The sequence below is a fragment of the Triticum aestivum genome, chromosome 5B, assembly GCF_018294505.1.
Source record: "Triticum aestivum cultivar Chinese Spring chromosome 5B, IWGSC CS RefSeq v2.1, whole genome shotgun sequence".
Classification (NCBI taxonomy): domain Eukaryota; kingdom Viridiplantae; phylum Streptophyta; class Magnoliopsida; order Poales; family Poaceae; genus Triticum; species Triticum aestivum.
Genome location: NC_057807.1, coordinates 129,235,882 through 129,257,684, shown reverse-complemented (window position 1 = coordinate 129,257,684; position 21,803 = coordinate 129,235,882).

The window sequence follows — 21,803 nt, the reverse complement described above, 5'->3', positions numbered from 1 at the left end:
AGGCACTAGTTTAATAGGTTAGTCCTAAAAAGTGATACAAATAGAATATAAATGCATATAAAATATCCAATATTGATACTATAATAGCATGGAACAATAAAAAATTATAGATATGTTGGAGACGTATCAACATCCCCAAGCTTAATTCCCACTCATCCTTGAGTAGGTAAATGATAAAAATGGAATTTTTTATGTGGAATGCTGCCTAACATGTTTGTCATGTAATCTCTTTTTACGGTATGAATATTAAGATCTGAGTGATTCAAAGCAACAGTCTATAATTTGATATAAAGACATCAATACTCAGACATACCAACAAACAATCATGTCTTTCAAAATAAAAATGCTAAAGAGTGCTATTCCTACAAAATCATATAGGCTCGTCATGCTTGGTCTCCTAATACAAAGTATTATTCATGAACTACCTCGATGACATGTTGAGAAATTGGTTCATTCTTTTTAACACGCTTTAGGTTTTTCAACCTCATGCAATACATGAGCGTGAGCCATGGATATAGCACTATGGGCGGAATAGAATGCGGTGATAGAGATAAATAAGGGGAGGTCAAAAAAAGGAAGATAGTCTCATATCAATGCGGCAAATCAATGGGCTATGGAGATGCACATCAATTGATGTCAATGCGAGGAGTATGGATTGCCATGCAACAGATGCACTACGAGCTATAAATGTATGAAAGCTCAACTGAAAACTAAGTGGGTGTGCATCCTACTTGCTTCCTCATGAAGACCTCAACATTTGAGGAAGCCCACCATCGAAACATACAGTCAAAGTACTATAATGAAAACTTCTCACTAGTATATGAAAGTGACAACATAGGAGACTCTCTATATGAAAAACATGGTGCTACTCTGAAGCACAAGTGTGGAAAAGGATAGTAATATTGCCGCTTCTCTCTCTTTTCTCTCATTTTTTGTTGGGCTCTTTTGGCCTCTCTTTTTTCTTCTGGTTCCTCATCTCGACTTGTGGGGGAATCTCTCCATCATCCTTTCCTCACTGTGGCAATGCTCTAATAATGATGATCATCACACTTCTATTTACCTGCAACTCAATATTACAACTCGATACTAGAACAATATGACTCTATATGAATACCTCTAGCAGTGTACTAGGATGTGCAATGATGCCAGTGTAACATCCATGATAATGATGAACGATGGCTGAGCAACAAATACTATGTCAGCTATATGATCATGCAAAGCAATATGACAATGAAGGTGTATTGAGAAACGATGAAATAATTGATATCAACATAATTATATCCATGAATACTACAAAACAATCATTGCTTTTCAAAATATATGATTCTTAACGAATGGTACCCCTACTCATTGAATTATGTAATCATGGCATGACTCTGTCTTCCTAACATAAGTACAAATAATGAGAACCCTAGTGCCAAACCAAGCAATTGTATCATACCTTTTCTCGCTTTAGCATTTTCAACTTCACTCAATAAATGAGAGTGAGGCATGGACTTAGCACTACGGATGGAATAGAATATGTTGGTAGAGGTTTATAAGGGAAGACAAAAGGAAAGAAAGTCTCGCATTAACTCGGTGTATCGTTAGGCAATGGAGAGGCCTTACAATCAATATTAATGCGAGGAGTAGGGATTTCCATGCAACAGATGCACTAGAGCTATAAGTGTATGAAATCTCGTTACTGAAACTAAGTTGGTGTGCATTCAACTTGCTTGATCACGAAGAGCTTGGGCATTTGAGGAAGCCCGTCTTTGGAATATACAAGCCAAGTTCTATAATGTCAAAAATACCACTAGTATATGAAAGTGACAAATCATGGAGATTCTCTATATGAAGAACATGGTGCTAATTTGATGCACAAGTGTGCTAAAAGCATAGTAGCATTTCCCCTTCTCTCTTTTGCTATCATTTTTTAGTTTCTCATTTTTTAGAACAATATCATGAACCTCATCCCCACTTTTTCGGGGACTCATCAGTCTCCATCATTCTTTAACACAGTGGGACAATGCTCTAATATTGATGATCATCACACTTTTTTTACTTACAACTTGATTAACTGTAATAATATGACTCTATATGAATGCCTCTGGTAGTGTACCAGGATGTGCAATGATCTAGCGTAACATGTAATATGATGATTAATGGTGGCTTTGCCACAAATATCATATCATCTCTATATGATCATGCAAAGCAATATGATGTTGAACACACAAGTCATGTGAATAACAACCATGAAAGTTGGATGGCAATATATCTCAGAATGGCCATGGAAACACCATGATAGGTAGGTATAGTGCCCATTTTGAGGAAGGATATAATAAGGCTGATGTGTGATAGAGCGTATCATATCATGGGATTTGGATGCACCAGCGAAGTTTGCACCAATTCTCGAGGTGAAAATGGGCAATGCACAATACCGGAGAGGCTAGCAATATATGGATAGGTGGGAGTGTCATATTAGTCCATGAACTCACATTAGTCATAAAGAACTCATATACTTACTATGAAAGTTTTATTAGCCCTCGAAGCAAACTACTACTTGCATGCCAGGGGTGGAGTTTGGTAGGAGTTAACCATTGCGCGCGCCCGATTCGAACAACATAAAGGATTTCAACGTGTAATAAATATGCTTCAACATATCCATCATGCCATGAAAGACATTTAAATGATTAATACATAAGAAGCTTCAATATCGATATTTTTACTAACCAATGATTATGAACTAATACTCTGTCATATTACTACATCAATATAAATAAATCACACGCTTCATATTCAGTGATCTACATGAATGTTGTTATTATACTACTCTTGTATATGTATCATTCTTGGACTAGTCTTATAACTCGTGCACAGTACCACTCCTATTTAAGACTCTCAAAAAGATATAAGTGAAGCATGAGAGTGCAAGTCATTTCTATAAAACATACCTACAATCATGCTCTAAAGATATAAGTGAAGCACATGAGCAACTACCTAACTCAAAAGATATAAGTGAAGCACATAGAGCGTTCTAACAAATTATGACGAATGTGTGTCTCTTTCAAAAGGTGTGTCCAGTAAACAATGTTTGTGGCAAACTAACAACCAAACTAAAAATAGAGCACACGACACTCCAAGAAAAACTCATATCATGTGATGAGTAAAAATATAGCTCCAAGTGATATTACCAATAGATTGTAGGTGATAGAGGGGATGCCATCCGGGGAATCCCCAAGCTTAGACACTTGGGACTTCCTCAAATATTACCTTGGTGTGGCTTGGGAATCCCCAAGCTTAGGGTCTTGCCACTCCTTGTTCCTCCATCCATCATGATACCACCAATACTTGAAACCTTCAGTACACAAAACTCAACAGAAACTTCATGAGATCTATTAGTATAATAAATTAATCATACACTATAGGTACTGTTATAAATAGATTCATAATTGCCCTTGCATAATACCTACTATATTCTAACTTGTCTATGACTTGTACCCCTCGATATAATCCATAACATCATCAAAATAAGCACACTATGCAATAAAAAGAGAATGTGTCTAAAATAGAACAGTACGTAATGACATAATTTTTAACCATACTTATGTAACTCCAACAATGCTGAAACATTCGGATAACGTAAAAGATCTGCATCATAGCAACGTGTAAAAAATTCAGCCACTGATCACGTTCCAGTACACAGGACCAATTCACACACTAGACGCTAAATTTATGTTTATGCACAGTACCAGTTTTCAACAATCATCCTAAAGGCTTTACTTGGCACAAACACTAATCAAAAGATAAAAGAACAATCATTATAGTAGCAATAACAATGTTTACTCAAGAAAATAAAATGGAAGTGTTGGTGCAACAAACCCTGGTGTATGTTGCCCAGACTGTACACAGGCCCAAGAGCAAGGTTACGACATCCAAGACAAGACCGAGCAGAAGAGATAGCTCTTTGAGGAATCAAAGGGCGGATCAAGAAGACCAAGACAAGCCAAAGGAGTAAGATGTCACCAAGGAAATATCTCCCTTGCCGGGCGGGCGAGCCTGGCGAGGTCGAGGCCACCCAGAAGACAAGTCCCAAGACTCCCCCGGCAAGCTTGTCGGGGACACCGAGGGCGGATCGCCCCGCCAAGACACCACCGCTACACCGCACAGCGACTCAGGTCACTTAATTATCAGTGTCGTGTCGAGCCCCCAAGTGACTAGGTGGCTGCCCTTTGGCACGTGGCAGCCATTCGAGGAGAAGATGCACTCTGCATGACGTCCGTCCAGAGGCATGTCAGGCAGACAGGGTGAGAGATAACTAAAGTGGCACGACAAGGCTTACCGGGCTACTCCCTCGATGTCGGTGTCAAAACCGGCGGATCTCGGGTAGGGGGTCCCGAACTGTGCGTCTAGGCGGATGGTAACAGGAGACAAGGGACACGATGTTTTTACCCAGGTTCGGGCCCTCTCGATGGAGGTAAAACCCTACTCCTGCTTGATTGATATTGATGATATGGGTAGTAGAAGAGTGGATCTACCACGAGATCAAGGAGGCTAAACACTAAAAGCTAGCCTATGGTATGATTGTTGTAATGGTTGTCCTACGGACTAAAACCCTCCGGTTTATATAGACACCGGAGAGGGCTAGGGTTACACAGAGTCGGTTACAATGGTAGGAGATCTACATATCCGCGTCGCCAAGCTTGCCTTCCACGCCAAGGAAAGTCCCATCCGGACACGGGACGATGTCTTCAATCTTGTATCTTCATAGTCTTGGAGTCCGGCTGACGATGATAGTCCGGCTGTTCGAACACCCCCTAGTCCAGGACTCCCTCAGTAGCCCCCGAACCAGGCTTCAATGACGATAAGTCCAACGCGTATATAGTCTTCGGTGTTGCAAGGCGGGTTCTCCTTTAAGTTCCATGTACCTGCCGAATAGTGTCCGGCTCTTTTGTAAACGTTGCGCTCCTTGGCTTCCACGCCCAATAATGGCCTTCTTCCACGCGTCGCACGAATGCGAAAAGCCAAGGTATCTTTTATGTTTTACCCCCTAGCTGCGCAAATAATCTGCCTATAAGAGAGGCAAGAATCCAGATCCAAATCACACCATCTTCCTTCCGCAAGTACTCATCGGAGCGCTTTTGACCAAAAATCCATTCCATCATGGACCGTCGACGCGGCTCCTCCTCTCGCGCTCCCAGTCCTCTGCCAGGAGATTGGAGGAGATGTTCCATCCCGCACACCGAGCTAGTGACGCTCCAAGCGGAGGGATATCTTCCTTCGGCCTTTATGGTTCCGATTCGAGCCGGGCTAGCCACCTAAAAAGGTGGGAAGCAAGCGGAGGCCACCCCAAGTCCCAACAAAGGGGAGCGGGTATGCTTCGTCCCCTACCTGTTAACGGGGCTTGGATTTCCTGTACATCCGTTCCTCCGCGGGCTTCTGGAGTTCTACGGACTCTAGCTCCATCACCTCATGCCCGCCTCGATTCTTTATATTGTGGGCTTCGTAGCTCTTTGCGAGCTATTCCTGGGCATTGAGCCCCATTTCGCGCTGTGGAAGAGGTTATTCTGCCTCGTACCCCGCTCTCACGAGGGGTCCATATATCAAGTGGGCGGTGCCAAAATATGGCGCATCGCCGGGACCGGATATCCATCTGGAACCCCTAAGAAGGCGTCTGAAGACAAGCCTTCAGAATGGTTTTATGTAGAAGAAGCTCCGCTGCCGGACCCTGTTCGGATCGGCCTCCCGGAGTTCAGCAATGCTCCTCTAAAGAAACGCCTGAGTTGGCGTCCGCGGAGCCCCCAGCTGGAGGAAGACAAGAGCGTCCATTATTTGATGGGCCGGATAAGGTTACTGGCCCATTCCGGACTGACCATGATTGGAGTCATGGCCACATGCATTATGCGGGGGGTGCAGCCGCTGCAATACAGGGGCCACCCCATGTGGGATTTCAACAGAGAGAATGATGCCACTCGTCATGGCCGCCAAGGGCCGGGATCGGCCGAAGATCTGGTGAAGATTCTGTCCGGCCTGTACAAGGGGGAGAAGGAGGACTTTCTCCAGACGAGCCCATTGAATGGGTTCTCCATGAACAACTCTCGAAGCTGGGTAAGCGGATGTTCATTTATCCGACCCGCGCTTTCAAAGTTAAGTACCTTACTTTATGGTTTTGACGCAGGATCTGCGCCGGACTGTGGAGAGCATACATAGCCCGGCTCCACAGCCCGAGGATCCAGAAAGATCCCTTGATCCGTCCTCCGAAGAGGATCTGGACATAAAGGTGGAGCTAATCAACGGGGTGGTCCATCAACTTAGCATGGACAATGCTCTAGTCGCCATTACGGCTGACTACCCTGGCCTATCTCCGGCTCCCCAGGTGATTGTGACCGAAGTCCCGACACCATTATTTCGTCCTCGCGTATTTCTGACCACCGTATACAATGATGTATCGCAGGAGGTACCTTCAAGGCAGGAAGCCGAACCCGCGGCGGCTGGCCAACAAGGGTCAGTCCGGCCCAGCAGGCGAAAGAGGAGTGCGGCGCGGGTCGAAACATCGCCGCAACGGTATAGCTCACGGTTGTTATTTAGGACAAAAGTTCCTAGGAAGTGTTTGAATGCTCATGACTTTTGTAGGAGAAAGAGTGCCCGCCGGACTGTGGGCGTAGAGGTTGCCAACCAAGCCTCTGTCAGCCAGGCTCCAACACCTAGTCTGGAGGGGGAGGCGAGCGCAAGGCGCGAGCCGGATACTCCTCCAACGGAGGATGCCGACAGACTGTCCGCCACCAGGTTTGAGGTGGAGAGCGCCATGAATCATAGGCGCCGCCGGACAGTTTTTCGTGATGCGTGCTTCTCCCCTGAGGCGTTGAATGCCTTCAACACGGGGGACGCGCACCTCCGTGCTTCTCAAGATGGTTTGACCAGAGCCGCGGAGCAGTATGTAAAGGACATACGGGTAAGAGATGTTAATAGTTTTATATGCCAGTAGCCCCCAAGACTTAAAGTAGTTAGAGTAACTGATTTAAGGATCATTTGTTATGCAGGATCTTACAGAGAAGAATACCCAGTTGTCCCAGGAGCTAGAAGAGTGCAAGGCCCAACTCGAGGCCGCACTAGCTGCCGCAGGAGGAAACACAGAGACCCCTCGTGGTAACACATTATTTCAAAAAGATAATCGGTGTGTGGCGTGCATGTAAGTCTGACAATGACATTACAGGTGTTGCCGGACTGGATCCGGACAAGTAAGACCTACTGCGCCGGCTGAAGGCCGGCGAGAGGGTGCTGACGAAGGTGCAGCAGGAAAGGAACAAACTCCAGGATGCCCACGCCCAGCTTGGAGAAGAGCTGAAAGGTGTTCGGGCCGAGCTGTCTGGCTCCGTGAAGGAGAATCAGCGGCTTCGTCGCGGCATCTATAGTAAGTGTTTGAGAAAACTCTTTTGAAAAGAAGAGTTCGGCGAGGAAGTCAATTGACAAAAATATGTCTGTCGGTGTGCTCACAGGTCGCCCTGCGGAGGAGATGCCCGTATCAACGGGTGATCAACTTCCCGAGCTGGTGCAACTGCTCGAACGAGTTCGGCAGGCGATGAGCGGCGTCGCCCAGGCTTTATGGCCGTCCCTCTCCCTGCCCGAGGGCCTTGGAGAGCTTGCGGAGAAGCTTCAGGGAGGGCGGCAGCGCTTCCGTTTATGGAAGATTTTGGCCTGCCGCCAAGGTGCCAGGGAGGCCTGGGCCATGGTGAAGACGCGGTATAAGAAGGCGGATCCCAACCACATGGCTGAGGTCGGACCTGTGGGGCCCGATGGGAAGGAGATCCCTGTGAGTTTAGTGTACGTCCAGGTAGAGCTGGCCGCTAAATATTCCCAACGGGACTATAAATTAGACAGCCTGTTAGACGGGATTGAGGAGGAATACAGTCAGTCGATTTGACAATGTATTTTAAAATGACATGTAAAATGCCTTCTAGCCGGATTGTAGGTCATTTGTCTTTGCTGACCTTTTCGCTTCAACCTCGGAACCCTAGAGTCCGGAGTGTGTCCGAATACCTTCTCGGTTAAGAAACAACTGGGGCATGCATGGAGACCAGTCGTAGGGGTCATTAGTGCTTTATCAGACAAGTGCCCAACTAGTTATGTTATATTACATGGTTAGTAAGAAACATCTTCCAGGGAGAATAGTTCCATTAAGGGTTCCTTTCCCTGGGAGGCATGCCCTAAAGTGCATGTCCGGACTACGAAAAGAGCAGGAAAACATCTGGGGGCAGATAAATAAATAGGTAAAAAATCATCTTTCAAGTCACCGACCGAATATTCCCTGAAGAACGCTAGCTTTCGGCTTCACCCAGTCTGAGGTACACATCCGGCTGACCCGACAGTAACAATCGCAGAGGTGCTCCCTTTACCTCCTAGCCGAAAAATCGGGAATATAGGGGTAAGCACAGGAGCCAGGAAACCCAGCTTGGCCAAAACTTAAGTCATATCGATGCATATAATGGTGAATAAAAGGTACATGTGGAAGTTTGACACATGTGCTGGGCATGGAGCCCTTATAAGTAAGCTTCTGGTAAAGAAGCCCCCAGGTATAATGAGTGTGGATAGCACATCAAGTGTGTGCGAACAATGCGCAAGTAGGCCTTTAAGGGCTTTTATGAAAAGGGGCGAGAGAAAAAAAAGAGAAACAAAAGACAGCTGAAGTGTAAAAATTTGGACGGGGGAAGGAGACGAACTCTTAGTCCGGCGCTAGGCGTAGAATCTTCGGAGGCGGGATGCGTTCCATGGGTTCGGCTCGAGTTGGTTGTCCGACGCATTTCGCAGACGGTACGCTCCGCCGGTCAGGACTTGATCGATAATGAAGGGGCCTTCCCATTTGGGTTTGAGCTTGTCCTTTTTCTTTTCCGGCAGGCGTAGAACTAGTTCGCCAACAATGTAGGTCTTATCCCGTACTTCTCTGCTTTGATATCTTCGAGCCTGCTGTTGATAGAATGCGGAACGAGCCTTGGCGACTTCGCGTTCTTCCTCCAGTGCGTCCAAGCTGTCCTGCGGATCCAGTTCGGCTTCTCTTTCTTCGTACATGCGCACTCGAGTTGAGTCATGAATGATGTCGCAGGGCAAAACTGCCTCTACGCCGGATACCATAAAAAATGGTGTGAATCCGGTAGTACGGTTGGGCGTTGTCCGCAACCCCCAGAGTACGGAGTCGAGCTCCTCTACCCAGTGCGTGTCAGATTTCGTAAGGGACCGCACTAGTCTGGGTTTGATGCCGCTCATTATTAGACCATTTGCTTGTACCACTTGACCGTTGGTTTGAGGATGATAGACTGAAGCGTAATCGAGCTTAATGCCCATATTTTTGCACCATAATTTAACCTCATCGGCCGTGAAGTTCGCGCTGTTGTCGGTAATGATGCTATGGGGGACACCATAACGATGTACTACCCCGGATATGAAGTTTATCACTAGTCCGGACTCTGCCATTTTAATTGGCTTGGCCTCTATCCATTAGGTGAATTTGTCTACCATGACCAATAGGTACCTTTGCTTGTGGGTTCCCCCTTTAAGGGGTCCGACCATGTCAAGCCCCCAGACCGCGAACGGCCAGGTAATGGGTATAGTTTTGAGGGCGGTGGGTGGCATATGGCTCTGATTAGCAAAGAGCTGACAACCGACGCATCTTTGGACTAAGTCCTGAGCATCTGCCCGGGCCGTCGGCCAATAAAATCTTGTACGGAATGCTTTGCCTACAAGGGCCCGAGCTGCGGCGTGGTGTCCGCCTAGTCCGGCATGAATTTCAGCCAGAAGGTTTCGCCCTTCCTCTTCGGAGATACACCGTTGAAGGACTCCGGTTGTGCTTTTCTTATAGAGTTCTCCCTCGTGGACCTTGTAGGCTTTAGATCGCCGGACTATGCAGCGGGCCTCATTTTGGTCTTCGGGAAGTTCCTGCCTGAGTAAGTAGGCTAGGAATGGCCCTGTCCACGGGGCGATTACTGCCATTATTTCGTGGGCTGAAGGTGTTATTTCATCGGCTAAATCGCCGATTATGTCAGATTGTTCTGTATTGGGTGGTGCGGCTGCCTCCGGGTTGTTATTTCCGGACTCTTCTTCCCATAGTACGGATGGCTTAAAGAGCCGTTCCAGGAAGATGTTTGGAGGGACAGCATCGCGTTTCGCGCCGATGCGTGCCAATACGTCGGCTGCTTGGTTATTATCTCGGGCTACGTGGTGGAATTCGAGTCCTTCGAACCGAGCTGACATTTTTAGGACAGCGTTACGATAGGCTGCCATTTTCGGATCCTTGGCGTCAAAGTCCCCATTTACTTGGGATATTGCAAGGTTTGAATCCCCGCGCACCTCTAGGCGTTGAATGCCCATGGAGATTGCCATCCGGAGGCCATGTAGGAGGGCCTCGTATTTGGCTGCGTTGTTGGAGTTCGTGTACATTATCTGAAGTACGTATTGGACTGTGTCCTTGGTTGGGGGCGTCAATACGACGCCAGCCCCCAAGCCGGCCAACATTTTGGAGCCGTCGAAATGCATAATCCAATTGGAGTATGCGCCGTAATCTTTAGGGAGTTCGGCTTTAGTCCGTTCGGTGACAAAGTCAGCCAAGACTTGCGACTTTATAGCTCGCCGAGGTTTATAAGTTATATCGAATGGTAAGAGCTCAATGGCCCATTTTGCAATCCTGCCCGTCGCGTCACGGTTGTTTATAATGTCGTTGAGGGGCACTTCGGAGGCCACTGTTATCGAGCACTCTTGAAAGTAGTGTCGGAGCTTTCGGGATGCCATGAACACCGCATAGGCTATCTTTCGATAGTGCGGGTAACGGTACTTGCAGGGAGTTAAGAAAGTGGATACGTAGTACACTGGTTTTTGAAGAGGGAATTTGTGCCCTTCTGTGTCTCATTCGACGACTAGTACCACGCTTACCAGTTGATGTGTTGCCGCGATGTATAACAACATTGGTTCGCCCAGGTTAGGCGCAGCCAGGACCGGATTTGTTGCCAATATGGCTTTGATTTCTTTGAGTCCAGCAGTGGCAGCATCCGTCCACTCGAAGTGTTCGGTGCGCCTGAGGAGGCGATAGAGGGGCAATGCCTTTTCTCCCAAACGGGAGATAAAGCGGCTTAGGGCCGCCACGCATCCGGTTAGTTTTTGTATTTGTTTGAGGTCTTTTGGAATATCTAGCTGTGACAGAGCTCGGATCTTGGCTGGGTTTGCTTCAATTCCTCTACCGGATACAATGAAGCCCAGGAGCTTTCCGGCTGGTACGCCGAAAACGCATTTTTCTGGATTCAGCTTGTTGTCATATGCTCGGAGGTTTTCGAATGTGAGCCTCAAATCGTCTACTAGAGTTTCAACGTGTTTGGTTTTGACGACTACATCGCCCACGTATGCTTCTACTATTTTGCCGATCTGGGTAGCCAGACATGTCTGAATCATGCGCTGATATGTTGCGCCGGCGTTTTTGAGTCCAAAGGGCATCGTGTTGAAGCAGAATGGTCCATCTGGAGTCATGAATGCCGTTGCGGCTTGGTCCGCTTCCGCCATCTTGATTTGGTGGTAGCCGGAATATGCGTCAAGGAAGCACAATGAATCGTGCCCTGCAGTAGCATCGATTATTTGGTCGATACGGGGGAGGGGGAAGGGATCCTTTGGGCAGGCCTTGTTGAGGTCTTTAAAATCGACATGTAGGCACCAGGATTTGTCCTTCTTTGGTACCATTACCAGGTTTGCTAGCCAGTCCGGATGTTTGATGTCTCTAATGAATCCGGCTTCCAGTAGTTTGGCTAGCTCTTCTCCCATTGCCTATCTTTTGGGTTCGGAAAATCGCCGAAGAGCCTATTTGACTGGCTTGTATCCATTTAGGATTTTTAGGCTGTGTTCTGCCAATCTGCGTGGGATTCCTGGCATATCTGAGGGGTGCCAGTTGAAGATGTCCCAATTTTCCCGAAGGAATTCTCGCAGTCCGGCATCTACATCAGGGTTTAACTGTGCCCCGATGGAGGCCGTCTTCGTTGGGTCCGTTGGGTGGACCTGGAATTTGACTATTTCATCCGCTGGTTTGAAAGAGGTGGACTTGGATCTCTTATCGAGTATCACATCATCCCTATTCACCTTAGAGCGCAGTGCAGTGAGTTCTTCTGCCGCTAGGGCTTCGGATAGTGCCTCCAGGGATAATGCGGCTGTCTTGTTTTCGGCGCGGAGTGCTATGTCCGGGTCACTAGCGAGAGTGATTGTTCCGCCGGGCCCAGGCATCTTAAGCTTCATGTACCCGTAATGGGGTATGGCTTGAAAAATTGTGAATGCCTCCCGTCCTAATATAGCATGATATCTGCTGCTGAACGGGACCACTTGGAACATGACCTCTTCAGACCTATAATTGTCCGGCGAGCCGAACACCACATCAAGTGTGATTTTTCCTGTGCAGAGCACTTCCCGGCTAGGGATTATTCCTCTAAAGGTTGTGTTGCTTCGCTCAATGCGGCTCCGGTCTATTTCCATTTTTTGAAGAGTTTCCTCGTAGATGAGGTTTAGTCCGCTGCCGCCATCCATGAGTACCTTGGTAAGATGAAAGCCGTCCACTATTGGACTGAGGACCAATGCGGCTGGTGCTCGGGCTGTTCGGAATTTAGGTTCGTCGCTGGCGTTGAAGGTGATGGCCGTGTCGCTCCATGGATTTTTTGTTGCTACTTGGTAGACTTCGGCGAGGCTGCGGATTGTTCGTTTTCGCATATTATTTGATGCAAAAGTCTCGAAGACTGTTGACACCGTACTGGTACTGTTGGAGTGGTTTTCCAGGGCTAGAAGCTCCTCGCCACTTTTGGCCACCTGCCGCAATATCCAACATGCTCGAAGGCTATGTGTTGGGGTGGCGCCTTCTATACTGTGAATTTTACAGGGTCCGCTGAGCCATCCCTCCAGTACGGTTCCTTGCCCTTTATGGGGTTTTTGCTTTTTGGTTTTTGCACCTGGTGCCTGAGAGTGCTGCACCCTTTTGTTACGGACTAGGGTTGTATTCGGGGCCGGATTGTCCGAAAACTTAGTTTCGGTTTTCCGGAAACTCTCCATCGCACAATACTTTTGTACTATGGACGCCAGGTCGGAGAAGCGTGTAATTTCACGGCGACTGACGGTGTTCAAGATTCCCTCGTCCGTGCAATTATTGTAGAAAATTGAAATTGCGTTTTCCTCTCGGCAGTCCTTTATCCTGTCCATAACCAGGAGGAATCTGGCCCAGTAATGATGTACTGTTTCAGCGGGCTCTTGCCGGATTTGAGATAGATCGCATATGTCTGGGTGGGTGGGTGGAATTAAGTCTGGAATCCTACCCGTCTCGAGGCTCAAGGGCCGAGAAGTTTCCGAATTTGGAAGCTTGGATCGTTGGATGTTGTCCAACGAGTCCGGTCCGACGCCTGACTTTAGGTTCAGTGCTTGATCGAAGTCCATCCCCCCGCAGGAATCCGGCATGGAGGGTTCGGAAACCCGGACATGACTAGTTTTCAATCTAGGAGAAGAGTCGCCCCGTAGTTCCTCTACCACCACAACATGGTGGGTAACCTGGGGAGAGTTAATCTCTCTCAGATCGGTTTTAAGCCCAATCTGATTGTAGTCTGTAGTGACTCCCAGGGCGGCGATGCGATCCAAGAGCTCGTTTACGGACGAGAGCTCTATTGGATCCAACTGCTCGGCGAATTCCGAGTTAACACGAAGATTGCTTTTGACGACCTGGGAGGTCGTCGTCGAAGCGGTGGCCGAACAGGCGGTCATGAGAAAACCACCCAGCCGGATAGTTTGGCCAGCGACCAAGGCTCCTTTGGCGAAGATACCGTCTTTAAAGATGGGAAGAGGCATCCTTCCTATCGGTGACGGCACAGAGGAACTCTCAATGAAAGCACCAATGTCGGTGTCAAAACCGGCGGATCTCGGGTAGGGGTCCCGAACTGTGCGTCTAGGCGGATGGTAACAGGAGACAAGGGACACGATGTTTTTACCCAGGTTCGGGCCCTCTCGATGGAGGTAAAACCCTACTCCTGCTTGATTGATATTGATGATATGGGTAGTACAAGAGTGGATCTACCACGAGATCAAGGAGGCTAAACCCTAAAAGCTAGCCTATGGTATGATTGTTGTAATGGTTGTCCTACGGACTAAAACCCTCCAGTTTATATAGACACCGGAGAGGGATAGGGTTACACAGAGTCGGTTACAATGGTAGGAGATCTACATATCCGCGTCGCCAAGCTTGCCTTCCACGCCAAGGAAAGTCCCATCCGGACACGGGACGGAGTCTTCAATCTTGTATCTTCATAGTCTTGGAGTCCGGCTGACGATGATAGTCCGGCTGTCCGGACACCCCCTAGTCCAGGGCTCCCTCACTCGACATGACACTAAGCGACGCATTTAATGCGCCTTGTCCTGTCTGCAGAGTTAGGTGTGATAGCACTGTTTGCTATATAATCAGTACGGAATGACTGATTTGCCATTGTGGTGACCCCTTGACCTATAAAAGGAGGGCCATGGTAACCTTAGAAAGGATTCAGACCTTTGTATACTCATACGCGCGTAGCTACTCTCATCCCGAGGCGACCTTGTTGGGCTAGAGTGTCGTGTCTCCACTACGGTCCCCTCATCAATCCACCAAAGCATGAGTAGGGTTTTACGCCTCACGGCTGCCCGAACTTGGGTAAAAACTGTCGTGTTATCACCGTTGTGCTGCTCTACGGTCTCCGCTCTTTGTGCAATGCACCCTACCCCCTTGCTGAACCACAAGGGGCCGATGGCCCCATAGGTGACCGTGTTATACCACAACATCTTTTGCACACCAGGTAGGTGGAGGCGCTTGCGCGAACCCGAGGTTGTAAGCAGTGCATCAATCTTCATCATCGTATTCTTCATCAACGACTTCATCATCCATGGCACCCAAGAAAAAGTCCGGCATTTCAGCTCAGCCGTCCACCTCGAAGGCCCCCTCGCATGCAGCCACTAATGCCATGGGGTCTATGGAGGCGCACAGGGACATGGACGCCGCGGGGAACGTGACTGGCGCAGGCGGCGCCATCACCGTTCCCCCTGCAGCCGAAGCGGGAGCAGGAGGTGCTGGAGAAGGGCAACATCAGTAGAGCCCCAGCGGCCATGCTCCACAAGATACGGGTGGGGAGAATATCCCATCTTCGCCTCTCCACCTCGCTGAAAGACACAGCCACAGCGATGGCGCTCGCTCTGGTGCCAATCACAACCCTCTAGCTGCCCCTGCTGCGTGTGCAGTTACAGGGCCCGCGCCGTCCCAGGGCAAGTTAACCAAGATGATGCACCGGATGGGGTCGTCAATCCCCAGGCACATCCGCCTTGTCGCCATGCCACCCTAGTGACAGGCTCGCGACGAGGAGAACACAACGCCACCACTATTGGCACCATCAGAAGTCGGGTGACGTCCCATTCTGCGTCATCGTCCATGCTAGGCACTACATCAGAAGCCATGGTGGGAGCCCAACTCCTGTTGAGATTCCCGCCAGCGGCCAATCAAATGGATGAGTGGAGAGCCACCATTCGGATCCTAATTGGTTTCGCTTAGGCGAGAGGATCACAGAGAGCAGGCCCACGGCAGCCTCCACAGGCAGCAACAATGGCCCGAGCCGCTGGTCGTGTCGAAGGGCCACTCCAATGGCGCAGTCCCCTCTGAGGGAGTCCTGGACTAGGGGGTGCCCGGACAGCCGGACTATCATCGTCAGCTGGACTCCAAGACTATGAAGAAACAAGATTGAAGACTTCGTCCCGTGTCCGGATAGGACTTTCCTTGGCGTGGAAGGCAAGCTTGGCGATACGGATATGTAGATCTCGTACCATTGTAACCAACTCTGTGTAACCCTATCCCTCTCCGGTGTCTATATAAACCGGAGGGTTTTAGTCCGTAGGACAACATAACCATTACAACAATCATACCATAGGCTAGCTTCTAGGGTATAGCCTCCTTGATCTCGTGGTAGATCCACTCTTGTACTATCCATATCATCAATATCAATCAAGCAGGAGTAGGGTTTTACCTCCATCGAGAGGGCCCGAACCTGGGTAAAAACATCGTGTCCCTTGTCTCCTGTTACCATCCGCCTAGACGCATAGTTCGGGACTCCCTACCCGAGATCCGCCGGTTTTGACACCGACATTGGTGCTTTCATTGAGAGTTCCTCTGTGCCGTAACTGATAGGAAGGATGCCTCTTCCCGTCTTTAAAGACGGTATTTTCACCAAAGGAGCCTTGGCCGCCGGCCAAACTATCCGGCTGGGTGGTTTTCTCATGACCGCCTATTCGGCCACCGCTTCGACGACGACCTCTCAGGTCGTCAAAAGAAAACTTCGCGTCAACTCGGAATTCGCCGAGCAGTTGCATCCAATAGAGCTTTCGTCCGTAAACGAGCTCTTGGATCGCATCGCCGCCCTGGGAGTCGCTACAAACTACAATCAGATTGGGCTTAAAACCGATCTGAGAGAGATTAACTCTCCCCAGGTTACCCACCACGTCGCGGTGGTAGAGGAACAACGCGGCGACTCTTCTCCTATATTGAAAACTAGTCATGTCCGGGCTTCCGAACCCTCCATACCGGACTCCCACAGGGGGACGGACTTCGATCGAGCACTGAACCTAAAGTCAGGCGTCAGACCGGACTCGTTGGACGACGTCCAACGATCCAAGCTTCCAAATTCGGAAACTTCTCGGCCCTTGAGCCTCGACATGGGTAGGGTTCCGGACTTAATTCTACCCACCCACCCAGACATATGTGATCTATCTCAAATCCGGCAAGAGCCCGCTGAAACAGTACATCATTACTGGGCCAGATGCCTCCTGGTTATGGACAGGATAAAGGACTGCCGAGAGGAAAACGCAATTTCAATTTTCTGCAATAATTGCACAGACGAGGGAATCTTGAACACCGTCAGTCGCCGTGAAATTACACGCTTCTCCGATCTGGCGTCCATAGTACAAAAGTACTGTGCGATGGAGAGTTTCCGGAAAACCGAAACTAAGTTTTGGGACAATCCGGCCCCGAATATAAGCCTAGTCCATAACAAAAGGGTGCAGCACACTCAGGCACCAGGTACAAAAACCAAAAAGCAAAAACCCCATAAAGGGCAAGGAACCGTACTGGAGGGATGGCTCAGCGGACCATGTAAAATTCACAGTACAGAAGGCGCCACCCCAACACATAGCCTTCGAGCATGTTGGATATTGCGGCAGGTGGCCAAAAGTGGCGAGGAGCTTCTAGCCCCAGAAAACCACTCCAACAGTACCAGTACGGTGTCAACAGTCTTCGAGACTTTCGCATCAAATAATGTGCGAAAACGAACAATCCACAGCCTCGCCGAAGTCTACCAAGTAGAAACAACAAATCCATGGAGCACCACGGCCATCACCTTCAACGCCAGCGACGAACCTAAATTCCGAACAGCCCGAGCACTAGCCGCATTGGTCCTCAGTCCAATAGTGGACGGCTTTCGTCTTACCAAGGTACTCATGGATGGCGGCAGCGGACTAAACCTCATCTACGAGGAAACTCTTCAAAAAATGGAAATAGACTGGAGCCGCATTGAGCGAAGCAGCACAACCTTTAGAGGAATAATCCCTAGCTGGGAAGCGCGCTGCACAGGAAAAATCACACTTGATGTGGTGTTCGGCTCGCCGGACAATTACAAGTCCGAAGAAGTCATGTTCCAATTGGCCCCGTTCAGCAGTGGATATCACGCTATATTAGGACGGGAGGCATTCACAATTTTCCAAGCAATACCCCATTACGGGTACATGAAGCTTAAGATGCCTGGGCCCGGCGGAACAATCACTCTCGCTAGTGATCCAGACATAGCACTCCGCGCCGAAAACAAGACAGCCGCATTAGCCCTGGAGGCACTATTTGAAGCCCTAGCGGCAGAAGAACTCACTGCGCTGCGCACTTCGGTGAATAGGGACGATGTGATACTCGATAAGAGATCCAAGTCCACCTCTTTTAAACCAGCGGACGAAATAGTCAAATTCCAGGTCCACCCAACGGACCCAACAAAGACGGCCTCCATCGGGGCACAGTTGAACCCTGATGTAGATGCCGCACTGCGAGAATTCCTTCGGGAAAATTGGGACATCTTCGCCTGGCACCCTTCAGATATGCCAGGAATCCCACGCAGATTGGCAGAACATAGCCTAAATATCCTAAAAGGATTCAAGCCAGTCAAACAGGCTCTTCGGCGATTTTCCGAACCCAAAAGACAGGCAATGGGAGAAGAGCTAGCCAAACTACTGGAAGCCGGATTCATCAGAGACATCAAACATCCGGACTGGCTAGCAAACCTGGTAATGGTACCAAAGAAGGACAAATCCTGGCGCCTATGTGTCGATTTCAAAGACCTGAACAATGCCTGCCCAAAGGATCCCTTCCCCCTCCCCCGCATCGACCAAATAATCGATGCTACTGCAGGGCACAATTCGTTGTGCTTCCTTGACGCATATTCCGGCTACCATCAAATCAAGATGGCGGAGGTGGACACCATGCCGCAGCTCGGGCCCTTGTAGGCAAGGCATTCCGTATAGGATTTTATTGGCCGACGGCCCGGGCAGACGCTCAGGACTTAGTCCAAAGATGCGTCGGCTGTCAGCTCTTTGCTAATCAGAGCCATATGCCACCCACCGCCCTCAAAACTATACCCATTACCTAGCCGTTCGCGGTCTGGGGGCTTGACATGGTTGGACCCCTTAAAGGGGGAACCCACAAGAAAAGGTACCTATTGGTCATGGTGGACAAATTCACCAAATGGATAGAGGCCAAGCCAGTTAAAATGGCAGAGTCCGGACCAGTGATAGATTTCATATCCAGGGTAGTACACCGTTACGGTGTCCCCCATAGCATCATTACCGATAACGGCATGAACTTCACGGCCGATGAGGTTAAATCATGGTGCAAAAATATGGGCATTAAGCTCGATTACGCTTCAGTCTATCATCCTCAAACCAACGGTCAAGTGGAACGAGCAAATGGTCTAATAATGAGCGGCATCAAACCCAGACTAGTGCGGTCCCTTACGAAATCTAACACGCACTGGGTAGAGTAGCTCGACTCGGTACTCTGGGGCTTGTGGACAACGCCCAACTGTACTACCGGATTCACACCATTTTTATGGTATACGGCGCAGAGGCAGTTTTGCCCTGTGACATCATTCATGACTCAACTCGAGTGCGCATGTACGAAGAAAGGGAAGCCGAACTGGATCCGCAGGACAGCTTGGACGCACTGGAGGAAGAACGCGAAGTCGCCAAGGCTCGTTCCGCATTCTATCAACAGCAGGCTCGAAGATATCAAAGCAGAGAAGTACGGGATAAGACCTACATTGTTGGCGAACTAGTTCTACGCCTGCCGGAAAAGAAAAAGGACAAGCTCAAACCCAAATGGGAAGGCCCCTTCATTATCGATCAAGTCCTGACCGGCGGAGCGTACCATCTGCGAAATGCGTCGGACAACCGACTCGAGCCGAACCCATGGAATGCAGCCCGCCTCCGAAGATTCTATGCCTAGCGCCGGACTAAGAGTTCGTCCCCTTCCCCCGTCCAACTTTTTACACTTCAGCTATCTTTTGTTTCTCTTTTTTTCTCTCACCCCTTTTTCATAAAAGCCCTTCAAGGCCTACTTGCGCATTGTTCGCACACAATTGATGTGCTATCTGCACTCATTATACCTGGGGGCTTCTTTACCAGAAGCTTAATTATAAGGGCTTCATGCACAGCAAATGTGTCAAACTTCCATGTGTACCTTTTATTCACCATTATATGCATCGATATGACTTAAGTTTGGCCAAGCTGGGTTGCCTGGCTCCTGTTCTTACCCCTACGTTCCCGATTGTTCGGCTAGGAGGTAAAGGGAGCACCTCTGCTATTGTTACTGCCGGGTCAGCCGGATGTGTACCTCAGACTAGGTGAAGCCGAAAGCTAGCGTTCTTAAGGGAATATTCGGTCGGTGACTTGAAAGATGATTTTTTACCTATTTATTTATCTGCCCCCAGATGTTTTCCTGCTCTTTTCGCAGTCCGGACATGCACTTTAGGGCATGCCTCCCAGGGAAAGGAACCCTTAACGGAACTATTCTCCCTGGAAGATGTTTCTTACTAACCATGTAATATAACATAACTAGTTGGGCACTTGTCTGATAAAGCACTAATGACCCCTACGCCTGGTCTCCATGCATGCCCCTATTGTTTCTTAACCGAGAGGGTATTCGGACACACTCCGGACTCTAGGGTCCCGAGGTTGAAGCGAAAAGGTCGGCCAAGACAAATGATCTACAATCCGGCTAGAAGGCATTTTATATGTCATTTTAAAATACATTGTCAAATCGACTAACTGTATTCCTCCTCAATCCCGTCTAACAGGCTGTCTAATTTACAGTCCCGTTGGGAATATTTAGCGGCCAACTCTACTTGGCCGTACACTAAACTCACAGGGATCTCCTTCCCATCGGGCCCCACAGGTCCGACCTCGGCCATGTGGTTGGGATCCGCCTTCTTGTACCGTGTCTTCACCATGGCCCAGGCCTCCCTCGCACCTTGGCGGCATGCCGAAATCTTCCATAAACGGAAGCGCTACCGCACTCCCTGTAGCTTCTCCCAATCTCTCCAAGGCCCTTGGGTAGGGAGAGGGACGTCCATAAGGCCTGGACGACGCCGCTCATTGCCTGCCGAACTCGTTTGAGCAGTTGCACCAGCTCGGGAAGTTGATCACCCGTTGATACGGGCATCTCCTCCGCAGGGCGACCTGTGAACACACCTACAGACATATTTTTGTCAATTGACTTCCTCGCCGAACTCTTCTTTTCAAAGGAGTTCGCTCAAGCACTTACTATAGATGCCGCGACGAAGCCGCTGATTCTCCTTCACGGAGCCAGACAGCTCGGCCGGAACACCCTTCAGCTCTTCTCCAAGCTGGGCGTCGGCATCCTGGAGCTTGTTCCTTTCTTGCTGCACCCTCGTCAGCACCCTCTCGCCGGCCTTCAGCTGGCGCAGTAGTTCTTGCCTGTCCAGATCCTGTCCGGCATCACCTGCAATGTCATTGTCAGACTTACACGCACGCCACACACCGGTTATCTTTTTGAAATAATGTGTTACCAGGAGGGGTCTCTGTGTTTCCTCCTGCGGTAGCTAGTGCGGCCTCAAGTTGGGCCTTGCACTCTTGTAGCTCCTGGGACAATCGAGTATTCTTCTCTGTAAGATCCTGCATATCAAATGATCCTTAAATCAGTTATCCCAACTACTTTAAATCTTGGGGGCTACTGGCATATACAGCTATTAAAATCTCTTATGCGTATGTCCTTTACATACTGCTCCGTGGCTCTGGTCAAACCATCTTGAGCAGCACGGAGGTGCGTGTCCCCCGTGTTAAAGGCATTCAACGCCTCGGGGGAGAAGCACGCGTCCCGAAAAACTGTCCGGCGGCGCCTATGGTTCATGGCGCTCTCCACCTCAAACCTGGTGGCGGACAGTCTGTCGGCATCCTCCATTGGAGGAGTATCCGAATCGCACCTTGCGCTCGCCTCCCCCTCCAGACCAGGCGTTGGAGCCTGGCTGGCAGAAGCTGGGTTGGCAACTCCTACGCCCACAGTCCGGCGGGCACTCTTTCTCCTGCAAAGGTCATGAGCATTCAAACACTTCCTAGGAACTTTGTCCTAAATAACAATCGCGAGCTATACCGTTGTGGCGACGTCTTGATCCGCTCCGCACTCCTCTTCCGCCTGCTGGGCCAGACTGACCCTTGTTGGCCAGCTGCCGTGGCCTCGGCCTCCTGCCCTAAAGGCGCCCCCTGCGAGACAC